Source organism: Elephas maximus, chromosome 3 (genome assembly GCF_024166365.1).
Source record: "Elephas maximus indicus isolate mEleMax1 chromosome 3, mEleMax1 primary haplotype, whole genome shotgun sequence".
NCBI classification, from domain to species: domain Eukaryota; kingdom Metazoa; phylum Chordata; class Mammalia; order Proboscidea; family Elephantidae; genus Elephas; species Elephas maximus.
In genome coordinates this window covers 137,105,698-137,130,482 of record NC_064821.1, presented here as the reverse complement: position 1 = coordinate 137,130,482, position 24,785 = coordinate 137,105,698, and positions in this window count along the sequence as shown.

Below are 24,785 nucleotides of genomic sequence, written 5' to 3'. Positions count from 1 at the left end.
CAATTTTTTCTTAAAGAAGTTGTACAATTTCTGCTACCAGTATGTATGGAAGCCTGTATCATTTACTTTGTATCACCCATTGAGCACTCATTATTTACAGTTTTGTGTTTTTGTCTTCATCTAATAGGTGATAAATTCCTTGAAGGCTGGAACTATAGCTTATACAACTTGATTCTAAGGTCCATGGTCATTAATATATTCATTCATTCAACAAATATTGAACTGTACTAGAACTGTGCTAAAAACCATAAATACAAAGAGTTCTATTTTCTATATTGGTAAAAAAAAAAAAAAAAAAAATTGCCGTCGAGTCTATTTTGACTCACAGCAACCCTGTGCAACAGCGTAGAACTGCCTCATAGGGTTTCCAAGGAGTGGGTGGTAGATTCAAACTGCTGACTTTTTGGTTAGCAGGCAATCTCTTAATCACTGCACTACCAGGGTTCCTATAATGGTAGACTAATTATCTCAAATCAACCCCTCTGCTGAGAACAATTAAAACTTGGAAAAGTACTCTTGAAAAAAACCACAGCTTCCAAAAAGCATCAAGAAATTAACCAAAAAATAAGGAGTTACCCAGTGAAAATGCTACAGAAAATGAAAGAAAAGTCCTCTATTCAAAAATATTTTGCCCTAGAGCCATTTTCCCTAGCTGGAAAAATAACTGTGAAACCGAGTTATGCTTTAATAGATCTTTCTGAGCAGAAGGAACAAGAGTCAAAGCCGAGGGTCCACCAAAGTTTAGAGTTCAAATCAATCATCTGCTACTTTAAGCAAGAACCCATCAGGTTATCACTTAAGGGTAAGGGTAAACCAGAAGTAAACCAGCCCTTCCAAATAATTACAGTCCTGCTTCCCCTAATCTGGCAAATCTGGCCCCTTTAGGCAACCTTAAATCTTGAACTTGGATTAAGATAGTTCTATACTGGTAGCAAGGAGCCCTGGTGGAGCAGTGGTTAAAGCAATCAACTGCTAATTGAAAGGTTGGTGGTTCAAAACCACCAGCGGCTCCAAGGGAGAAAGATGTGGCAGTCTGCTTTCATAGAGATTTACAGCCTCATAAACCTTACAGGGTAGATATAGAAGTCAGAATCGACTCAACGGCAGTGGGTTTGTTTTTTTTGGGGGGGGGGTTGTTTTTTTTGGTACTGGTAGAGTCTCCAGATCTCTGGCAGAAACAAGTTGAAATTCTTTCTAGAGACACCTTGCCTTATGTCTCAAGGAATGCCTAAAATTAATTTACCAAATGCACTGTACACCATACAATCAAAGAACAGCAAGCACATATGAGACAGAGCACCATAAGCAAGAACCAGTCAAAATAACAGATAACAGAAACAGACCAACAAAGAATTCATATATTGGAATTATCAGATACAGATTATAAAATTATAAAATTATGCATACCATGGTCAAAGAAAAAAGAAAGTCAAACCTGAAAATTTCAGGAAGAGCCTGGGGGAGATGCAGGAAGAAGCTGACATAGTTTGGAAAAGGAACCAAATAAAAAATCTAGAAATGGAAAATATAATAACAAGTCAAGAATTCATTGAATGATTTATGGCAGATTAGACATAACTGAAGACAGAAGTAATGAACAGGAAGATAAGTCAGAAGATACTAACCAGAATGTAGCACAAAGAGACAAAAAGTTAGAAAACATACAAGAGAAGGTAAGGGAGAACATAGTACAAAAAAAAAAAAAAAAGCCAAATATATGTTTAATTGCAGTCCTAGAAAGAAGAGAGAGAGAAAAAAATGGAACAAATGCAATAGTTGAAAATTTTTTGGCTGAAATGGCTGAGAATTTTCCATGATAGAATACAGTTTCCAAAGCACCGACTTAATTAAGTCAAATAACACCAAGCAGGATTTTAAAATACATATATGTACACCAAGACTTACCATAGTGAAACTACAGCAAACTAAAGAAAAATTGGAAAAATCTTAAAAGCAGCTAGAGAAGAAAAAAAGACAGATTTACTTTCAAAGGAGCAACAGTTAAATTTCTCAATAGCAAAAATGAAAACTAGAGGAAAGTGGGAATATATTTCCAGTGTACTTAGAGAAAAAAATAAGTACCATAGAATTTTACATACAGCAAAATATCCCTCAAAAATAAAATGACATACTGGTATTTTTAAGTCGGCGGGGCAGAGAAAATGTAGGTAAAGTATTCTAAGGCCCTTCTATTTATTCCAGGAGAATAAATGCATTAACATCAGACATGGATAACCTATGGTTGAATGTTATAATTTCTAGGTTAACCTATGAAAGAATAGAGTCATGATTTTCAAACCAGCAGAGAGAAAAAAGATGGACAGTAAAAATAATAATAATCCGAGAGGCGGAGCCAAGATGGCAGAAGAGGCAGCTGCTTCCGGCGAGCCCTCTTTACAACAAAGACCCGAAAAAACAAGTGAAAGGAGTATATTCGTGACAAGATGGGAGCCCTGAGCATCAAAGGAAAACTAAGGGGCAAGTAGAGGAAGAGACCGTTCAGAAGCAGAGAGGACTTACTGGACCTGAATCGCGGGGAGCCCTCAAGCACCATTCCCGGAGCAGCAGAGGTGGGCTGCACCTAGCATTCCGCCGCCGTTTCCTCAGGGAGAAGCAGCCACCCACACAGCCTACTCACACGTCCAGAACCTGAGAAGAAGGGCTCTCTCGGCAAAAGTAAGTACTTCCGTATATTTTACCCCGTCCCCTCACCCCCAAGCCGGCTACAGGGGTCGAATCCCTGGGCCTGAGGTAGGCACTGTTGAGCACCTAGAGCCATCCTCCCAGCCTTGGGGAAGGAAAAAAAATTGCAACTGGGGGGAAAAGATAATTTCCTAGCTCCATTAACCGGGGGAGCTCAGAACAGAAACAGCTCCTGTCCAGGCATAAACTGTCTGTGGACCTTGAGCACCTTTCCCTTCAGCATGGACCTGTGTGGGCCTATTTCGGGAGAATAGGCCCTTGTTGGCAAACTCCGACCATTTCAGCTGTGTGGTAGAGAGGTGCGTTTTCAATGTTTGACATTGCTTTGCCTATTAAACAAGGTCCTCACCTACCCACATCAGGGACCTAAGGACTGGTAGCTCCACTCAGGACACCCAACCACCCACGAAAGGGGTCCAAAGATAACTGGTACCTCCCAGTCCTTACAACCAAAAACTTTGGGTGCCCATGGTCCCTCTGCAGAACCCACCCCCCAGCACACTCTAGGAAACAAAGATGCGTTTTCCTCAGGGACACTCTGGGGTCGGTTCTCAGCCCTCTGCCTTGTTCAGAGCATGACCCCTGCTACAATCAGATACTGGTATACACGCCAATCACCCTGCCCCTCTAAGACTGTAGGACAGAGGCTGTACACACACTTGATCAGCTACCGGGAAACCTGAGCTGAATTCATACAAGAAAATTGAATGGACTCCTAGGCTGATATACCTGATAACAGCTCTAGCCAGCTGGGGACAGGACACCAGAGCTCCAAAGGTGAAAATAATCAAGCTAGCTCACTCAAGCAACCCATAGGAGTACACCAAAACAAAACAAAGCAAGCAGCTATGACACAGTAAGCACGCATAATTAATACAATAACTTATAGATGGCTCAGAGACAACAATCATTATTAAGTCACATAAAGAAACAGACCATGATCACCTCAACAGGCTCTCAGAACAAAGAATCCAGGGATCTTCTGGATGAAAGTGCATTCCTGGAATTACTAGAAAAAGAATACAAAAGTTTAATATACAGAACCCTTCAAGACATCAGGAAGGAAATGAGGCAATATGCAGAACAAGCCAAGGAACACACAGATAAAGCAACTGAAGAAATTAGAAAGCTTATTCAGGAACATAATGAAAAGTTTAATAAGCTGGAAAAATCCATAGACAGACAGCAATCAGAAATTCAGAAGATTAACAATAAAATTACAGAATTAGACAACTCAATAGAAAGTCAGATGAGCAGAATTGAGCAAGTAAAAGCTAGAATTTCTGAGCTCGAAGATAAATCACTTGGCACTAATATATTTGAAGAAAAATCAGATAAGAGAATTTAAAAAAAAGAAGAAACCTTAACAATCATGTGGGACTCTACCAAGAGAAATAACCTATGAGTGATTGGAGTACCAGAACAGGGAGGGATAACAGAAAATACAGAGAGAATTGTCGATGATTTGTTGGCAGAAAACTTCCCTGATATTGTGAAAGATGAGAAGATATCTATCCAAGATGCTCACTGAACTCCACATAAGGTAGAACTGAAAAGAAAGTCACCAAGACATATTATAATCAAGATTGCCAAAACCAAAGATAAAGAGAGAATTATAAGAGCAGTGAGGGATAAACGGAAAGTCACCTACAAAGGAGAGCCAATAAGAATAAGCTCAGACTACTCGGCAGAAACCATGCAGGCAAGAAGGCAATGGGATGACCTATTTAAAAAATTGAAGGAAAAAAATTGCCTGCCAAGAATCATATATCCAGCAACACTGTCTTTTAAATATGAAGGTGAAATTAAGACACTTCCAGATAAATACAAGTTGAGGGAATTCATAAAAAACAAATCAAAACTACAAGAAATACTAAAGGGAGTTCTTTGGTTAAAAAATCAATAATATCAGGTATCAACCCAAGACTAGAACACTGTACAGAGCAACCAGAAATCAACTCAGACAGGGAAATCCAAAAAAACAAAGCATTAAAAAAAAAAAAAAAACCCTCAAAACAGGGTAACAGCAATATTATTATATAAAAGAAGACAACATTAAAATAATAAAGAGGGACTAAGAAATGTAGTCATACACCTTCCATATGGAGAGGAAGATACAGCAAAACAAAGAAATAAAAGTTAGTTTTAACTTTAGAAAAATAGGGGTAAGTAATAAGGTAACTACAAAGGAGACAAACTATCCTACTCATCAAAAGAAAATACAACGGAAAAGTACAGACTCAGCAGAAACAAAATCAACAACAACAAATATGAGGAAAGGGCAATATATAAAGAAAATCTACCCAGCACATAAAATTAAGTGGGAAAAAGAAACTGTCAACACACAAAAAAAGACATCAAAATGATAGCACTAAATGCATAATACCTGTCCATAATTACCCTGAATGTAAAAGGACTAAATGCACCAATAAAGAGACAGAGAGTGGCAGAATGGATTAAAAAACAAGATCCGTCTTTATGCTGCCTACAAGAGACGCACCTTAGACCTAGAAACACAAACAAACTAAAACTCAAAGGATGGAAAAAAATATATCGAGCAAACAACAATCAAAAAAGAGTAGGAGTGGCAATATTAATTTCTGACAAAATAGACTTTAAATCCATCAGAAAGGATAAGGAAGGACACTATATAATGATTAAAGGGACAATACACCAAGAAGGTATAACCATATTAAATATTTATGCACCCAATGGCAGGGCTGCAAGATACATAAAACAAACTCTATCAGCATTGAAAAGTGAGATAGACAGCTCCACAATAATAGTAGGAGACTTCAACACACCACTTTCGGTGAAGGACAGGACATCCAGAAAGAAGCTCAATAAAGACACAGAAGATCTAAATGCCACAATCAACCAACTTGACCTCATAGACATATACAGAACATTCCACCCAACAGCAACCAAGTATACTTTCTTTTCTAGTGCACGTGGAACATTCTCTAGAATCGACCACATATTAGGTCATAAAGCAAGCCTTAGCAGAATCCAAAACATTGAAATATTACAAAGCATTTTCTCTGACCATAAGGCCATAAAAGTGGAAATCAATAACAGGAAAAGCAGGGAAAAGAAATCAAACACTTGGAAACTGAACAGTACCTTGCTCAAAAAAGACTGGATTATAGAAGACACTAAGGATGGAACAAAGAAATTTAGAGAATCCAATGAGAACGAAAACACTTCCTATCAGAACCTTTGGAATGCAGCAAAAGTGGTGCTCGGAGGCCAATTTATATCAATAAATGCACACATCCAAAAAGAAGAAAGGGCCAAAATCAAAAAATTATCCTATCCCTACAACATGAACAAATAGAAAGAGAGCAACAAAAGAAACCCACAGGCACCAGAAGAAAACAAATAATAAAAACTAGAGCTGAACTAAATGAAATAGAAAACAGAAAAACAATTGAAAGAATTAACAAGAACAAAAGCTGGTTTTTTGAAAAAATCAAAAAAAATTGATAAACCTCTGGCCAAACTGACAAAAGAAAAACAGAGAGGAAGCAAATAACCTGAATAAGAAATGAGATGGGCAACATTACAACAGACCCAACTGAAATTAAAAGAATCATATCAGATTACTATGAAAAACTGTACTATGAAAACCAAATTTGAAAACCTAGAAGAAATGGAAGAATTCCTAGAAACACACTACCTACCTACACTACCTAAACTAAAACCAACAGAGGTAAAACAACTAAAGAGACCCGTAACAAAAGAAGAGATTGAAAAGGTATCCAAAAACTCCCAACAAAAAAAAAAAAAGCCCTGGTCAGAACAGCTTCACTGCAGAGTTCTACCAAACTTTCAGAGAAGAGTTAACACCACTACTACTAAAGGTATTTCAGAGCATAGAAAAGGATGGAATACTACCAAACTCATTCTATGAAGCCACCATATCCCTGATACCAAAACCAGGTAAAGACACCACAAGAAAATTATAGACCTATATCCCTCATGAATGTAGATGCAAAAATCCTCAACAAAATTCTGGCCAATAGACTTCAACAACATATGAAACAAATAAGTCACCATGATCAAGTGGGATTCATACCAGGTATGCAGGGATGGTTCAACATTAGAAAAACAATTAATGTAATCCACCACATAAATAAAACAAAAGTCGAGAATCACATGATTTTATCAACTGATACAGAAAAGGCATTTGACAAAGTTCAACACTCATTCATGATAAAAACTCTCAGCAAAACAGGAATAGAAGGAAAATTCCTCAACATAATAAAGGGCATTTATACAAAGCCATAACAGCCAACATCACCCTAAATGGAGAGAACCTGAAAGCATTCCCACTGAGATAGGGAACCAGACAAGGATGCACTTTATCACCGCTCTTATTCAATATTGTGTTGGAGGCCCTAGCCAGAGCAATTAGGCTAGATAAAGAAATAAAGGGCATCCAGATTGGCAAGGAAGAAGTAAAAGTATCTCTATTTGCAGATGACATGATCTTATACACAGAAAACCCTAAGGGATCCTCCAGAAAACTACTGAAACTAATAGAAGAGTTCAGCAGAGTATCGGGATACAGGATAAAAAAAAAAAGGATAAACATACAAAAATCAGTTGGATTCCTCTACACCAACAAAAAGAACATCAAAGAGGAAATCACCAAATCAATGCCATTTGCAGTAGCCCCCAAGAAGATAAAATACTTAGGAATAAATCTTACCAGAGATGTAAAAGACTTATAAAAAGAAAACTACATTATACTTCTGCAAGAAACCAAAAGAGACTTACACAAGTGGAAGAACATACCTTGCTCGTGGATAGGAAGAATTAACATTATAAAAATGTCTATTCTACCAAAAGCAATCTATACATTTAATGCAATTCCGATCCAAATCCCAATGGCATTTTTAATGAGATGGAGAAACAAATCACCCACTTCATATGTAAGGGAAAGAGGCCCGGGATAAATAAGGCATTACTGAAAAAGAAAAACAAAGTGGGAGGCCTAACTTTACCCGATTTTAGAACCTATTATACTACCACAGTAGTCAAAACAGCCTGGTACTGGTACAACAACAGATACATGGACCAATGGAGCAGAATTGAGAATCCAGACATAAATCCATCCACATATGAGCAGTTGATATTTGACAAAGACCCCAAAACAGTTAAATGAGGAAAAGACAGTCTTTTTAACAAACGGTGCTGGCATAACTGGATATCCATCTACAAAAAAATGAAACAAGACCCATAACTCACTCCATGCACAAAAACTAACTCAAAATGGATCAAAGACCTAATTATAAAATCTAAAATGATAAAGATCATGGAAGAAAAAATAGGGACAACGTTAGGAGCCCTAACACATGGCATAAATAGGATATAAAACATCACTAACAATAGAAGAAAAGCTAGATAATTGGGAGCTCCTAAAAATCAAACACCTGTGCTCATCCAAAGACTTCACCAAAAGAGTAAAAAGACTACCTACAGACTGGGAAAAAGTTTTTAGCTATGACATTTCTGATCAGCACCTGATCTCTCAAATCTACATGATACTGCGAAAACTCAACTGCAAAAAGACAAATAACCCAATTAAAAAATGGGCAAAAGATATGAATAGACACTTCACTAAAGAAGACATTCAGGTAGCTAACAGATACATGAGGAAACGTTCACGTTCATTAGCCATTAGAGAAATGCAGACCAAAACTACCATAGATTTCATCTCACTCCAACAAGGCTGGCATTAATCCAAAAAACACAAAATAATCAATGTTGGAGAGGCTCTGGAGAGATTGGAACACTTATACACTGCTGGTGGAAATGTCAAATGGTACAACCACTTTGGAAATCACTTTGGTGCTTCCTTAAAAAGCTAGAAACAAAACTACCATATGATCCAGCAATCCCACTTCTTGGAATATATCCTAGAGAAATAAGAGCCTTTACACGAACAGATATATGCACACCCATATTTACTGCAGCACTGTTTACAATAGCAAAAAGATGGAAGCAACCAAGGTGTCCATCAATGGATGAATGGGTAAATAAATTATGGTATATTCACACAATGGAATACTATGCATGATAAAGAACAGTGAGGAAGCTGTGAAACATTTCATAACATGGAGGAACCTGGAAGGCATTATGCTGAGTGAAATTAGTCAGTTGCAAAAGGACAAATATTGTATAAGACCATTATTATAAGAACTTGAGAAATAGTTTAAATTAAGAAGAAAATATTTTTTGTGGTTACGAGAAGGGGAGGAAAGGAAGGTGGGAGGGGGCAATCACTAATTAGATAGTAGATAAGAACTACTTTAGGTGAAGGGAAAGACAGCATACAACACAGGGGAGGTCAGCACAACTAGACTAAACCAAAAGCAAAGAAGTTTCCTGAATAAACGGAACGCTTCAAAGGTCAGCGTAGCAGGCGCAGGGGTCTGGGGACCATGGTTTCAGGAGACATCTAAGTAAATTGGCATAATAAAATCTATTAAGAAACCTTTCTGCATCCCACTTTGAAGAGTGGCGTCTGGGGTCTTAAACGCTAGCAAGCAGCCATGTAAGATGCATCAATTGGTCTCAGCCCACCTGGATCAAAGGAGAATGAAGAACACCAAGGACACAAGGCGATTACGAGCCCAAGAAACAGAAAACGCCACATGAACCAGAGACTACATCATCCTGAGACCAGAAAAACTAGATGGTGCCCAGCTACAACCAATGACTGCCCTGACAGGGAACACAACAGAGAACCCCCAAGGGAGCAGGAGAGCAGTGGGATGCAGACCTCAAATTCTCATAAGACCAGACTTAATGGTCTGACTGAGACTAGAAGGACCCTGGTGGTCATGGACCCCAAACCTTCTGTTGGCCCAGTACAGGAACCATGCCCAAAGCCAACTCTTGAGACATGGATTGGACTGGACAATGGGTTGGAGAGGGAGGCTGGTGAGGAGTGAGCTTCTTGGATCAGGTGGACACTTGAGTCTATATGCTGGCATCTCCTGCCTGGAGGGGAGATGAGAGGGTGGAGGGGGTTAGAAGCTGACGAAATGGATACGAAAAGAGAGAGTGGAGGGGGACAGTGGGCTGTCTCATTAGGGGGAGAGTAATTGGGAGTGTGTAGCAAGTTGTATATGGGTTTTTGCGTGAGAGACTGACTTCATTTGTAAACTTTCGCTTAAAGCACAATAAAAATTATTAAATAAATAAATAATAACCCAAAAGAAGTCAAGAAAGGAGAGAAAAACAAGCATAGATTGGCGGATCAATAAAAAGCACAAAATAACATTGTTGATCAAAATCTAAATAAATCAATAATTACATTAAGTGTAAGTGACATTTAGCTTCAGTTAAAATATAAACATTGTCAGGCTGGATAATAACAAAGTTAAGGTGAATTAAATGTCATTAACAGGAGACATCTAAAATATAACAACACATAAGTTACACCTTTTTTCTTTTGGTTAGTATTTGCATGTTATTTTTTTTTTTTAACCTTTTACTTTCAATTTTTCTGTGTGTTAATATCAGACAAAATAGACTTTAAGTAATGCCTTGATCAGTATTAAGGGTTAAATTGTGTCTCTCCTTCCCACCCCCTCCCCCAAAAATATATGTGTTGGAATTCTAAACCCTACATCTGTGGATGTAATCATGTCTGGGAAAAGAATCTTCTTTGTTATGCTGATTAGATGATACCTGAAAAGGGTGCATTCTAAAGTTACTCTTTTCTGAGTTATAAAATGAACAAAACAGACACAGACACACACAAACACACACAGGAGCGCAGCAAAGACTGCTGAAAAGTGAGAATTGTCTATAAGCCAAGGCACCAAGTAATACGTGGGACTACTACAAGGAAAGAATCAATATGGCTGAGATCATTTGGACTTTTAGCCTCCAGAATTGTGAGAAAGTAAATTTTTGTTCTTTAAATCCACCCACTTGTAGTATTTCTGTTACAGCAGCACCGGGAAACTAAGACAATTACTAAAAGTTTTGTGTTGGGGGGAGAGAAGATAAAAATATAAGTAAAACAGGGACCCCTATCCATGATGGCATAGTGCTTAAGAACTACGGCTGCTAACCAAAGGGCCAGCAGTTTGAATCCACCAGGCACTCCTTGGAAACCCTATGGGGCAGTTCTCCTCTGTCCTATAGGGTCACTATGAGTCGGAATAGACTCCACCGCGACAGGTTTCTTGTTTTGTTTTTAATCGATGGTAATTTCAATACAGTGAGATAGGTCCTAGGAGAGATATGTACCGAACACTTTGATGGCACAGAGATAGGGAAAATGCTTTAATAGCACAGTATAATTGTTCCTAGAGATAGTTAAGGGTGGCTCCTTAGGGGAGCTGGTATTTTATCAGAATTTTTATGTTCTAACTCATCAGTAGTTCTGAGTGAGGGGAGGACATTCCACATAAAGGGAACAATATGCACAAAGTAGTTGCTCATAAGTATTGGTTGAGAGTATTGTTTGATTTAAAGATGTTTTGTTGTTGGGTGCCAGAGAGTTGATTTTGACTCATAGCAACCCCAAGTGACAGGGTAGAACCATCCCGTAGGATTTCCTAGGCTGTAATCTTTATGGGAGCAGATCACCAGGTCTTTCTGCCTTGGAGTCGCTGGGTGGTTTTGAACCACCAACCTATCTAAGCACTTAACATTGCGCCACCAGGGCTTCTAACTTAAGGATAATGAAGACCAAGGAAATGAAGTGACCTGACCCAGCTGATAGCTGTGGTGGATGCTGCGATGCATTGTCCAAATCCCTTCTCCGCTCAAGAGCAAGGTGCTCAGTTTCCCTGCTGAGAGAAGTACTGCCTGCTGATGGCTCACAGCCGAGTCCCTCCGCAGGAACTGCCCTCAGAGAAAGGAGTCTGCCTCACCTGGAATTATGGCCCCTCCCCAGGAGCAGCCTACGTGCAGTGACTGGCCAATGCCAGGGTTCAAAGGCCCAGCCCCTTTGCCTCATTTCCAGGCATATCTGAAGAGTCGCCCCAGCACTAGAGCTCCCTGTGAGAACTGCTGAGGACTTTGCTGCAACTCCATCACAGTTCATCTTACTTTGCCTAATCCTGCATCCCTCAACCCCTCACGGCTATTGCTGAGGGCACTGCCCAGAAACCTCCTACCTGGCAGTCTCCATATTAGAGTCTCCACTGACAGATGGGTGGTGGCTACCCTTGAGGTGCACTGGCAGGAAATCAAGCTCAGGTATCCTGTGTGGAAGGCAAAAGTTCTACCACTGAACCACCACTACCACAGTACGATATGAAACCAACCCTGGGAATGGCACAGAACCATGCAGCGTGCTTCATTTCATTGTGCCTGGGGTCACTGTGAACTGAGGGCCAACTCAACAGCAGCTAACACCAACAACAAAATTAAACAGTAGAGAATATAAAGGGAGAGAAATTGAGACTGCTCCCTAATACTGATCAGACCTGGCTCAGTCTGGCCCACGTGCTTAGGTATGTGGGTTAGGGTTAGCCCTTTCAAGACAGAATTATTTTCTGCTTTTAATTTTTTGTCGATATAATGTTTTTTCATTAATAAAATGCATGCTGAATCATTGAGTGTGTACAGCTTTTTGGTAGGTAATATGGATTTTAATACATATTTGATGCATATTATGTGGGACACGTGTCCCTCTGGACTCACACGTTCATGGACATTTCTCACAGGAGATGCAACTTCCGTACAACACACAGGAACCTGTAAATATACTTACAAGCCTATCTCACTGTACGAAAGCCAAAAGAGACAAAAGTTTTGCACAATCACACCTTGAGGATGCACCACCTCATAAATAGTTGTTGTTATGTTCCATAAAATCAGTTCCAACTCAGTGACCCTATGTACAATAGAACTAAACACTGCCTGGTCCTCATACAGTACACTATGAGAACAGTAGTTGGCAGTACACGCTGGTTTCTTCCATTTCAAACAATTGTACAGATTCCCCCACCTGCCAGCAGCACATACTGTCAGTGGGAAAGCAGCTTCCCAATAAACCTGAGAGGCAGAAAATGTAAGTGGACACTTAGGTTCCGAGGGTCATGAAATTTGTAAGTGTTCTTTCAGCCCATCTTTCTCTCAGGCTGAAACTAAGCTATATTTGTTTTTCAATTAGTCTTTGCTTTTAATTCTTGGTGAACAGAGAAGTTCCAAGTGGCTTGTATCACTGAGAAGATTTTATCTAAAGATTCTTGTAGAGAACTGATTGATTCTATGGATGGATTTGACAAGTCCGTAAAAAGTTTAGAAAAAAGATAATTCTTGAGGCCAAGATTTTGGTATCACCAATTCCTTTCTTTTCCACAACCGCTTCCCCTCCTGTCCCAAGAAATAAAGCAGGGTTGGAACTTTGAGGCCAGCCCCAAACCCACTTGTTGTATGTGGCATGGTTTGGAAAATGAAAGCCAGTGGTATCTCTAAGAACATTTGCTTGGGCTCTGGGGCAGTGCCTGGGAACACTTCCAGAGCAGCTGGGAACTCCAGTTAAGTCCTTTGATGCAAATACCCAGCTGGGCCCAGTTCATTCCTTATTTACCTCACAGGGCTGTCTACCGGGCATTTGTTCTCTATACTACTGGAACACATAGAGACCATCATCCTCCTGCAAGATACACTGAGCACCAACAATGTGCCAGCCCCGGGGGATCAGGATCAAGCACAGGATTCAGGTAAAGAACGAGGTCTCTGTGGTTACAGAGACCTAAGTTTGAATCCTGCCCCCAAGACTAATGTCTGTAGGCAAGTTACTATATTTTACGCAAATAATGCGCGTTGTGCACACCTTCTACATTTGTTTGCCAACCACGGCCTCCTCCCTTGAGGTATTTTCATAAGCACTGAGATGCCAATTGCACCCTCAACCTGTGAGGTATTTTTGTAAGTTCCACTATGCCAATTACCTCACAGGTGGCTGGCAAACAAATGTAGAAGATGTGCATTATTTATGTAAAAATACACTACTTAAACTCTAAGCCTCAGTAAACTCAACTATAAATCAGAAATAATGCCTACTTTTTTGATGGAAAGCTTAATATAATAATGAATATAAAGATGTTAACATAGTATGCTTGGTTCATAGTAGGGGTAGTTGTTATTACAGCAGAGTCCCTGGGTGGTGCAAACACTTAACACACTCAGCTGCTAACCCAGAGGCTCCTTGGGAGAAAGCCCTGGCAATCGAGTAGATTGATTCTGAAAAGTCAGCCACTGAAAAACCTTATAAAGCATAGTTCTACTCAGACACATATGGGGTCACCATGAGTTGAAATCAACTTGGCAGCAACTGGTTACTGGTCATTACAGCGAAAGAATAGTTCCTGCCTGCAAACACTGGCGGAGACAATGCCTTGGAGGTGGTCTCAGTTTTGTTCTTTTGTCTTTAAAGTATGCCTATCTGATTATGGTGCTTGGTTGGCAGTACCCTAACATGGGATAAAGAGCATCATTAATTCTGAAAATGTTAGGGTCTTCCTGTACTTAAGCAGAAAGTAGACTACCAAAGCCCTCTTTGGTCTATGACTTGCCAGTTGTCCTTAACTGACCAGGTCTCTACTGATGAAATTCTCATATCAAGACAACTCAGATTTTTTTAAAAGCCTATTTTCTTGAGGAAAATAAAATAGGGATTGTAAGCAATGCTAACATCATTCTGGTCTAAGAGGATGCTCCTGAATTATCCACTTACATGCCTGAATTCTCTATGGAGGGTTGGCAAGGGACATCCCAGCTGCATGTGGAACTGAGCACATCCACTTTCCCCCTGCCTTCTGCACTGGGGTGGTGGGAGTGGGTGCTGAGCAGTGACCTCCACAGAAATCACCTCAGAAATGCCCCAGAGTGAAGCAGGGTGGGAGAACAGAGGGCTCACGATAGCTGTATGAGATAAGTTTCCACCCCTGACTGTCTCAAGACACTCTCCATCTTCTAAATACACCATGACAATAATGCTAATGACTGCAAGCAGCACCCTTTTGTATCTCATTTATTTTTACCCCAAATTATGGAGACTTGAAAGAATTTACTGACTGCTTGGGTTTCCTGACTAATTGGGGTAACTCTATGCTATGCTATAGCCATTAGGAGATTTAAATATAGCTCCTCTTGAGCAATACTCTTTATTGGATCCCCTGTTATCCTTTAAATATCTTGGTGTGCAAGTGGATAAAATTAGAAAGAATTTGTTTGCTTTAAATTACCAACCTCTGCTTGATAAAACTATTAGCGATTTAGCTAATTGGACGGCTCTTCCATTATCATTAATTGGCAGAGTTAATACTATTAAAATGGTTGTTTTATCTAAATGTGTGTATTTATTTCAACACATTCCCATCAAGTCACCTAAAAATGCTCTAAAGCTTTGAATTCTGCAATTAGTTTTGTTTTATAGGCTACAAACAGAGTTAAGATTAATCTTAAAACTACAGCTAATCTAGGGGGCCAAGCGATTAATTCTTCCTTTCATAGGTAAATGGATGTTGGACTTTCTTATTCAGGCTTTGTCCGTTTTTCCTGGATATTCTCAACAGGAAGTGCCAAAGCCCAAAAGGGATTCTTGTTAATGTTCTTTATTTAATGAGAATTTTGCAAGAGAACTTTATATCACACTCATATATATATTCAATCACGTATTCATTCATTCAATAAATATTTATTTATGGTGTATCTGTTATATGCACCAGTCTCTGTCCCAGATACTGTGAAAGATTTCAAAGCTGAATAAAATCCAGTCCTTCCTCTAAAGAAGTTCAAATACTGAGTGTGAAAAACAAAAGTAAATAAGTACAATGTAATATGGTGAGTCCTATAACAAAGCACACTGGGAGAGAGCAAAGGGTATTGCTACATCTGCCTGGGGGATCAAGAAAGACTTCCCATCTTGAAGGATGAGGCTCTCACTGGGCCCTTCAAAGATTTAAAAGAGCACTTGAATGTTTCCTTTTGAATGATGAAGTGACTTGATTTGTGGGATAGTTAAAATGGTCCACTCAGCTAAAAGGTGACCATTTTCTCTTTGGTGAACCAGGGGCTTTCCATGGACATAATGTATCAGGATTTCAGCAAGACATTCAACTAAGGCTTTCATGATCTTTTTGAATGTCAGGATTAGGACATGGAAGCAGAATGATGGCCCAGGTACATAAAATTCTAGCAGGTTGAAAATGGTTCCCAACGTGTTAATGCTAACCAGGATAAAAGTTCCCCAGCAGAATGCCAACGGGTACTGTCTTTATCTACATCCTGTTCAAAGCTTTTAATAAGTTAGATAAGAACATATATAGAGACCTGTTCAATCAATTGAAGACAAAGAAAGAGAGCCAACATAAGGATAGATCAAATAAGGATTTACAAAGATCTCCAGAAGCCGGAATAGAGGGTAAACGTTAATCACACATATGCTCTGCTGTATTTTTGCTAGGGAAGCCCTAGCTTATTATGGCTTTAGAGACAATAGAAAATGCTTCAGATTTGGAGTCAGAAGGCCTAGGTTCGAGTCCTAGCTTTGCTAAGTGTTACATATGCAATTTCAAGCAATCCCCTAAACTTCTCTGAGTCTGTTTTTCCATTCATAAATTGGAAATAATAATAATACAAGTTCACTGAGCTACTATGAGATTAGGGATGTAGAAAGAACTTTGTAAACTATATATCACTATACAGTTTTTATTATTATTATTATTACTTGTAACATTGTTGTTAGTTGCTGTCAAGTCAATTCTGATTCATGGTGAACCCGTGTGTTACAAAATAGAACTTCTCCATAGGGTTTTCTTGGATGTAAATCTTTATGGAAGCAGACCACCAGGGCTTTCTTCTGAGGACTTGCAGTAGCAGTAATAATAATAATCGTAACTTATATGAAGTCCTGAAGTCTTAGTTAAATTCTAACCTGGAGTAAACAACCAACATGACGTGGCACTGTTGTGGTATTCCTTGTGTCTAAAGCAGACCTTGAATACAGTGAATGCTCAAGAAGTATGTGTAGAAATAAATTAATTTTAATCAAGATGTTACAGCATGTCTGGGGTTAGATGATGAGGATTTTAAGGGTATGGAAATTACAAAGAGTAATTTTAAAAGTAAAAATGTTTTGTAAGAAAAAGAGATGATTTATGGGGTCATCACACTTGAAGGAATGGGTCAAGTTAATGGGGTCCTTGACCTCATACCGTACTTGAAGGACTGTTATGTGGGGAAAGGGAAATAGCCATGGCATTTACTGAGCACCCTCTATGAGCTACACATTTGAAAGGGTTATTCTCTTCCTCTGGAGAACAAACTGGTAGAGGTTACAAGAAGTCATAATTTGGCCCAATAAATGGAAGCAATGTCTAAAATTAGGAGCCTCCAAGAAGGGAATAGCTGGCTTTTGAGTCAGAGTGTTTAAGCAGAGTGTTTCAGAGGCTATTCCTGAGCATGTAAAAGACCAGTCTACATCACTGGATCCCAAATCTGCCCTGGCATTGCCTGCAAAGTCTGTTAAAACACAGATGGATTAGGTGGTGCCCACTCCCCAGACACTTGTATTTTTAACAGCCTCCACAGACAAATCTGATGCATAGTCATGGCCTAGGACTAGTGCATTAGGTCTATTTCAAACTTCCGTGATGATTAAAATACCATATTGTTTAAATAAATAGTTTCCTAGGCCCCACCACTGGAGAGTCAAGATTCAATAGGTCTGGAATAAGGACCAAAAATTATTACTATCAGAAGAGTCTGAAAAGCACTGGACTATGATTTTTAATATCTTACCTAATTTCTAAGATTCTGAAGGTCTAATTCAACTACAAATGTTCACTGGTTCTGAATAACAGTTGTGAAATACTTGCATTATAGTAATCAAGCCCCAAGCAAAAATATGTATGCCTGTACCCGGGTTTGATATTCTTCATATGGTGTCTCTAAAGAATTAAACACATTTTCAAATCAACTAACTAGCAATGAACATGTTGACTTCCCAATTGGCTGCAGTTTACTATTTTGGCTGATTCCAGTAAATATATGTATACATGTATGCAAATGACAAGTAAATTTTCTTGGTTAGAGTTACTCACTATAAACAGACTTTAACCCTTTGATCAGCTAAGAGTTGAGAGTGATACATTCAAACCAATATTTTATATTTTCATTTAAACATACTCTATTCTCTGAAAAAGAGGTGAATATATAAGTCACTGGGCTTTTGTTCCAGACTCATTTGTGCTTGTCATTGAATATTTCACTCTCAAATAGAGGTGAGAAAGTGTGCAAGTGTTTGAGTGCTGATCTACCATCACATTCAGCAAATTTCGCTAGTTTTTTGTTATTTTCACCTGAATCACCTGAAGAATAATGTTGTTGCTAGTTTCCGTCGAGGCAATTCTGACTCATGGCAACCCCATGTGCACAGAGTAGAACTGCTCCATATGGTTTTCAAGGCCGTGACCTTTCGGAAACAGATTTGCCAGGTCTGAGTTCCAAGGCACCTCTGGGTGGATTTGAACCACGAACCTTTTGTCTAGTAGTCCAGGGTTTAACTATTTGCACCACCCAGGGACTCCTAAAGAATAATACTGTATCTCAATTACCCGAACTTTACTTCTTCCACTAGTCTCTTCTTTCTTCAGCTTAGAACCTTGCAGCTTAGAACCAAAGCAAAACTTTCTACACATTTTTGAGAAAGTGACTAGAAAAGGGATGAAAAGGAAAGTACTAGGAAGCAGCTAAAATGTGATTTTTGCATTCTAGGATTTTCTTTAAGTGTACATTCCCTGAGTCCAGAGAGAGAAGAAGGCTCAGTCAGCAGCCACAGCTCCAGGTCTGTTCACATCACTACTCAGAGTAGATGATACTTTGAAGGACTAGTAGTCTTATACACTTTGAGAGACTGAGAGTCTTACACACTTGGGATATAGATTAAAGATGAAGATGGAAGAAAAATAAGTACACAGGAAGAAAGGAAAGAATGACAAGTATTACTACATCCTCCAAAACTCAGACAATAACAAGTAAACCACACCTTTAATTTAATCCTTTGTTCTTGCGTGAAGAGTGTGTTCAGCTTCAAGATTCTTCAACTGATAACAGTAGTTTCTATTTCAAAGCAAAAAACAACAAAAGTGTTCAGGAGAAACCAGTCATATCATTTACAAGCACATTGATGGTGGAAGCAAGTCAAATTATTTGAGAATGCATTTTTCATGATTTATTTCTCAAAATGTGGTCTAGGAGAATATACTAGCTCAAGAGAATAATAGACAAGTTAAGAGGGCAATTATTTTCATCATCAAAGATGTTTTACTTTTATGCCCGAAACAGACGCTTTGGTTTAAGAACAAATTCAGTAGGCAAATCTGCCTTCCAAAAGCGTGTGCTGACATACTTCAAATCTTTCCCTAAAATGCCACCCCCCACCCCATGTGACAAAGTCTGCAGATTGTCTTTTATAGCCCCTGCACATTCCCTAAAGAACAGGGCTGGAGAATCCATGCTTTTCCCAAAGGGCATTAAATTTCTTCTACCTCACAGAGTGACAAAAAGCCCATAAGCAATAAATACTAAAAGGCTCAGTGGCTTTCTTTCCTCCAGGTGGTAAAAGATGAAAGAGAAAGTGAGAGAAGGCAGCAGAGGGTAAGCTGCCTAGGTGTCCTCACTTGCTCCCTTCAGAGGGGCCAGAGGGCAACACTAGCCCATCACAATAGTTTCTATGCACTTTCCTCCTCCCCGGAGAATGGCTGGTTCTTCTCTCTTGTCCTCAAGTGACCCACCCCACGGCAGTGACCCAGAACACTGCCTGTCACACTGTGCCCCTGGAGAAGTTCAAGTAAACTGGTACTTTATCTTGCATTTCCTTGCCTCATTCACTACAAGGGTTTCTGCCCTCTGCACAGTTCAGTTTAATTCAACACGCATTCATTGCATTCCTACTATGTACCAGACTTGCTGAGTGAGTGGTAGCACAAAGGTAAGTATTATTAGTCCCTGTTTCCATCCAGTCTGCCACTGAGTGGTATGCACAGGGCAACACAGCTAATAACCAAACCTCTGCAAATTAGATTCAAACATACCAATGATCACGAGGATGGCACGGGACTGGGCAACACTTCATTCTGTTACGCATAAGCTCGCCACGGCTTAGAATCAACTCGACAGCAAGTAACAACAACAACATGACGTTTGCCAAGGATGAATGGACATGGAAACAAACTGGGACTTCAGGGTTCCACTCGGGGTGTCTCTTTACAGTAGATGCACTTTTATGGTAAGTTTTCTGGTAATAATAATTCTACATCTGTATAAGACTTTATAGAGTTCACAAGTTTTTGCATATATATGATCTCATTGTGAAATGTTGAGAGTCTTTGACAATTTACAGATGAGAAAACCGAGGCTAACAGAAAGCAAGGTCACACTGCACTGAGGGATTTTATAAAATAATATTGTTCAATGGCCAATATACAAAAAAAAATGTCTGGCTCCCTATTATAGTATTACACTCTTTAAAAGGAACTATATTTCCAAAACATAATTTCAATTACCCCACAGAAGAAGGTTTGGAAGAAAGAAGGTGCCAAGTATTATGGGCACTTTCTACTAACGGACAGAAGGAATTAAGTCATAGCTTTCACACAGTGCCCAAGAGATAAAAAAAAACTACTTCTCAGCATCTCACCCAGGAGGCTCTGGTTCTTCTCAGAATTGCTAAGATCTGTAGACAGAGATGAACGTGGGTTCAAGTGACACGGGCATCAGAACACACGTAAAAGACCCCAGGAAATTCCTCCAAACGTGCTAGGCAATTGGCTTAAGTTCCTTGGATTTAAATAACGTTCTCTCTGTATTGGGAGTAGAGATTAGTAACAATCTTTCAAGAAGGTGTGGGAGGTGAGGCATTATTACTTCACAAGCACCCATCTAAAAAAACTGCTCCGTGCGGTCTTCTTAAGACCAAACAATAGTTGAGCTTAACTAGTAAAAAATGTCTGCCTTGAGTATTATGCTCTTGAAGAACTATCTATATGGGATCCAACTGATAAGAGTAACTCAAAAGATTAGATAGGAACATTAGGGGGCAGTGAATTTATGTTAATGGGGAGGAACAATTCAGAAAAGGGGGGTAAGAATGGTTGAACAACTCTAAGAAAGTAATCAATGTTAATAAACGGTACATGTAGAAACTGCTGAATTGGTGTATGTTTTGCTATGTATATTCTCAATAAAAACAAAATAAGTAAAATAAAAAAGAGAAATACCAAAACACTTTGGAAAACAAAGAAAACCGTGCTGTAGTGATTGTATATGCCAAGCTTTGATGAGACTTTGGGGGCTACAAAACCAGCCCATGCACATTGAAATGGGTTGGAGCTCCTCAGACAAAAGACATCTCTTTAAGACAAGTGGATGTGTATTTGATAATGTTTGACATATGTTTAATATTTAGATTTCCAGGATTACTCATGTTAATATCCACTGCACATCTTACTTTTTGCCTTTTGTGCACACTGGGAGATGTGGGTTTGGACACATTTCAAGCCAGATTTGTTCCTGTGGTTTTATTGCTGCTTACTACGGGTCACTAAAATGGGGAAATCATTTGCTTCTTCCTCTACTGAACTTTGAATTCAAAACTTACAATTAAAAAAAACTGAAGGAAAGAAACATGCAAATGAATAATGAATGCAGTAAAAATAAATGTGTGGTTCTGGGCCCCATATAATTTTTCTTGAATGACAGTGTTGTTAATGCTGTGAAATATTTTCTCCGATAAATGTGAGTTAGCTAATTTGCATGAATGGCTAGTCTGTCATATTTTTAGTCTGTTGAGTTATGGGTTTTTAAAAATGGGTTCTTTTCTGTACGGCATTTAATACATTGTTATTATATGCAATCACTGAGCTTTCCTAATGTAACATTGAAAACATGGGTTTCATCTCTTTGAAAAAATAGAAATTAATTTTGAAAAAGTAATTTATGCAATAACAAAGCTCTTCAGACAAATGTATTTACAAGGAAAAACCATTTACATGTTATTCAGTATTACTTTTGAGTACAAAAAAAAAAAACTATTTTCTGCCATAGACTCAATCACAGAAAACTTGAGAAATTTAAAGTTAAGCTTCCTAAGGTCCCCCTTCACGCTTAAGCTTACATAACTTCCCAATGACTAAAAAAAAAAGTGTCACGCAAAAGCTCTCTTGTACATCTGCGGCACAGGCTAAGGAGCTAAAGAAAGGTCACTTGATTCTTAACCTTGAATTTGGTTACTTTCATGCAAGTTAAATAATAATGTTAATGGTATCTAGAGAAGTTTCAGTGGCCTCACTTTGAATGCAGCAAATAAAGTGATACTGAGCATGCCAAAGGAAGAGAGGAATTCCAGCCAGCACATCCTTCTCATCTTCTTATCTGTTTTTAAATTAAACGTAGCATTCTCTAAAACCATCGATCACCTGTCAGTTTGTCATACCATGGTGGCTTTCATGTTGCTGTGATGCTGGAAGCTAAGCCACTGGTATTTCAAAAAGCAGCAAGGTCAACCATGGTGGACAGGTGTCAGTGGCACTTCCAGACTAAGACAGACTGGGAAGAAGGGACTGACAACCTGCTTCCAAAAAAATTGGCCAAAGAAAACCTTACGTAAGGATAACAGCAGAACATTGTCTGATACAGTGCTGGAAGATGAGCCCAACAGGTTAGAAGGCACTCAGAATGACCACGGAAGAGCTGCCTCCTCAAATAATAATCGGAAAAAGGAATGTACAAGATATGGATCAAGGAAAATTGGAAGTTGTCAAAAATGAAATGGAACACTTAAAGATCAATATCCTAGGTATGAGAGAGCTGAAAGGGACTGGTATTGGCCATTTTGAATCAGGCAAACATATGGTTTACTGTTCCAGAAATGACTAATGGGAGAGGAATGGCGTTGCATTCATCGTCAAAAAGAACACTTCAAAATCTATCCTGAAATACAACACTGTCAGTGATAGTACAATATCCCTATGCCTACAAAGGATGACTAGGTAATACAGCTATTATTCAAATTTACGCACCAACCACTAATCCCAAAGATGAAGATATTGAAGATTTCTACCAACTTCTGGTAGTCTGAAATTGATCAAACACGCGATCAAGATGCACGGATAATTACTGGTGATTGGAATGCGAACCTTGGAAACGAAGAAGGATCAGTAGTTGGCAAATACAGCCTTGGTGATAGAACTGACACAGGAAATCCAATGATAGAATTTTGCAAGACCAATGACTTACTCATTTGAAATGCCTTTTTTCAACAACATAAACAGCAATTATACACATGGTCCCTGGATGGAATACACAGGAATCCAATCGACTACCGCATTTTTACGCAAATAATGCACGCCTTCTACATTTGTTTGCCAACCGTGCCCTAACTCCATGAAGTATTTTTGTAAGTGCACTACGCTACATTTTTTTACAACAACATGTTTTTAAAAATTGGCATGAGGCGCTTATGAAAATACCTCTTGATGGGGAAGCCATGACTGACAAACAAATGTGACTTGCAAAAAATACAGTACATCTGTAGAAAGAGATGATAAAGAAGCTCAATATCATCCATCAGAACAAGGCCAGGGGATGAATGCAGAAAGATGATCAATTGCTAATATTCAAGTTAAGTTGAAGCTGAAGAAAATCAAAACAAGTCCACAGGAGCCAAAGTACGACCTTGAGTATATCACAACTGAAGTTAGAGACCTTCTCAAGAATACATCTGATGCATTAAACACTAATGACAAAAGACCAGATGAGTTGTGGGCTGACATCAAGGGCATCATACATGAAAAAAACAAAAGGTCATTAAAAAGACAAAGAGAAAAAAAGACCAAAATCAAAGTCAGAAGAGACTCTGAAGCTTGCTCTTGAACATAGAGTAGCTAAAACAAACTGAAGAAGTGATGAACTCAAAGAGCTGAACAGAAGATTTCAAAGGGCAGCTCAAGAAGACAAGGTGAAGTATTAAAATGAAATGTGCAAAGTCCTGGAGTTAGAAAACCAAAATGGAAGAACATGCTCAGCATTTCTTAAGCTGAAAGAACTGAAGAAAAAATTCAAGCCTAAAGTTGTAATACCAAAGGATTCTGTGAGCAAAAAATTGAAAGACACAGGAAGCATTAAAAGAAGGAATACACAGAATCATTCTACCAAAAAGAACTGGTCGACATTCAACCATTTTAGCAGGAAGCATATGATCAAGACCTATGGTACTGAAGGAAGATATCCAAGCTGCACTGAAGACATTGGCGAAAAACAAGGCTCCAGGAGTTAAAGGAATACAAATTGAGATGTTTCAACAAATGGATGGAATGCTGGAAAACCTCACTAGTGTATACCAAGAAATTTGAAAGACAACTACCTGGACAATTGCCTGGAGGAGAGCCATATGCGTGCCTATTCCAAAGAAAAGTAATCCAACAGAATGTGGAAATTATCGAACAATATCATCAATGTCACATGCAAGTAAAATTATCTCAAAAATAATACAAAAATGGTAGCACCAGTACTTCGGTAGGGAATTTGCAGATAATCAAGCTAGATACAGAATACAACATGAAATGAGGGATATCAAAATTGATGTCAAATGGATTGTGGCTGAAAGCAGAGAAAACCAGAAAGATGTTTCTTGTTGTTGTTAGGTGCCACTGAGTCCGTTCGGACTCAGAGGAACCCTATATAAAACAGAACGAAACACTGCCCAGTCCTGCACCATCCTCACAATCGTTGCTATATTTGAGCCCATTGTTGCTTCTCGTCAAGGGTCTTCCACTTCTGATGACCCTTTACCTTACCAACCATGAGGTCCTTCTCCAAGGACAAGACCCTCCTGATAACATGTCCAAATTACATGAGACAAAGTCTCACCATCCTCCCTTCCAAGAATTACTCTGGCTGTGTGTCTTTCAAGACAGATTTGTTTTTTCAACTGGTATTTATTAATGGTATATTCAATATCCTTCACCAAAACCATAATTCAAAGGCATCAATTCTCCTTCAGTCTTCCTTATTCATTGTCCAGCTCTCACATGCGTTTG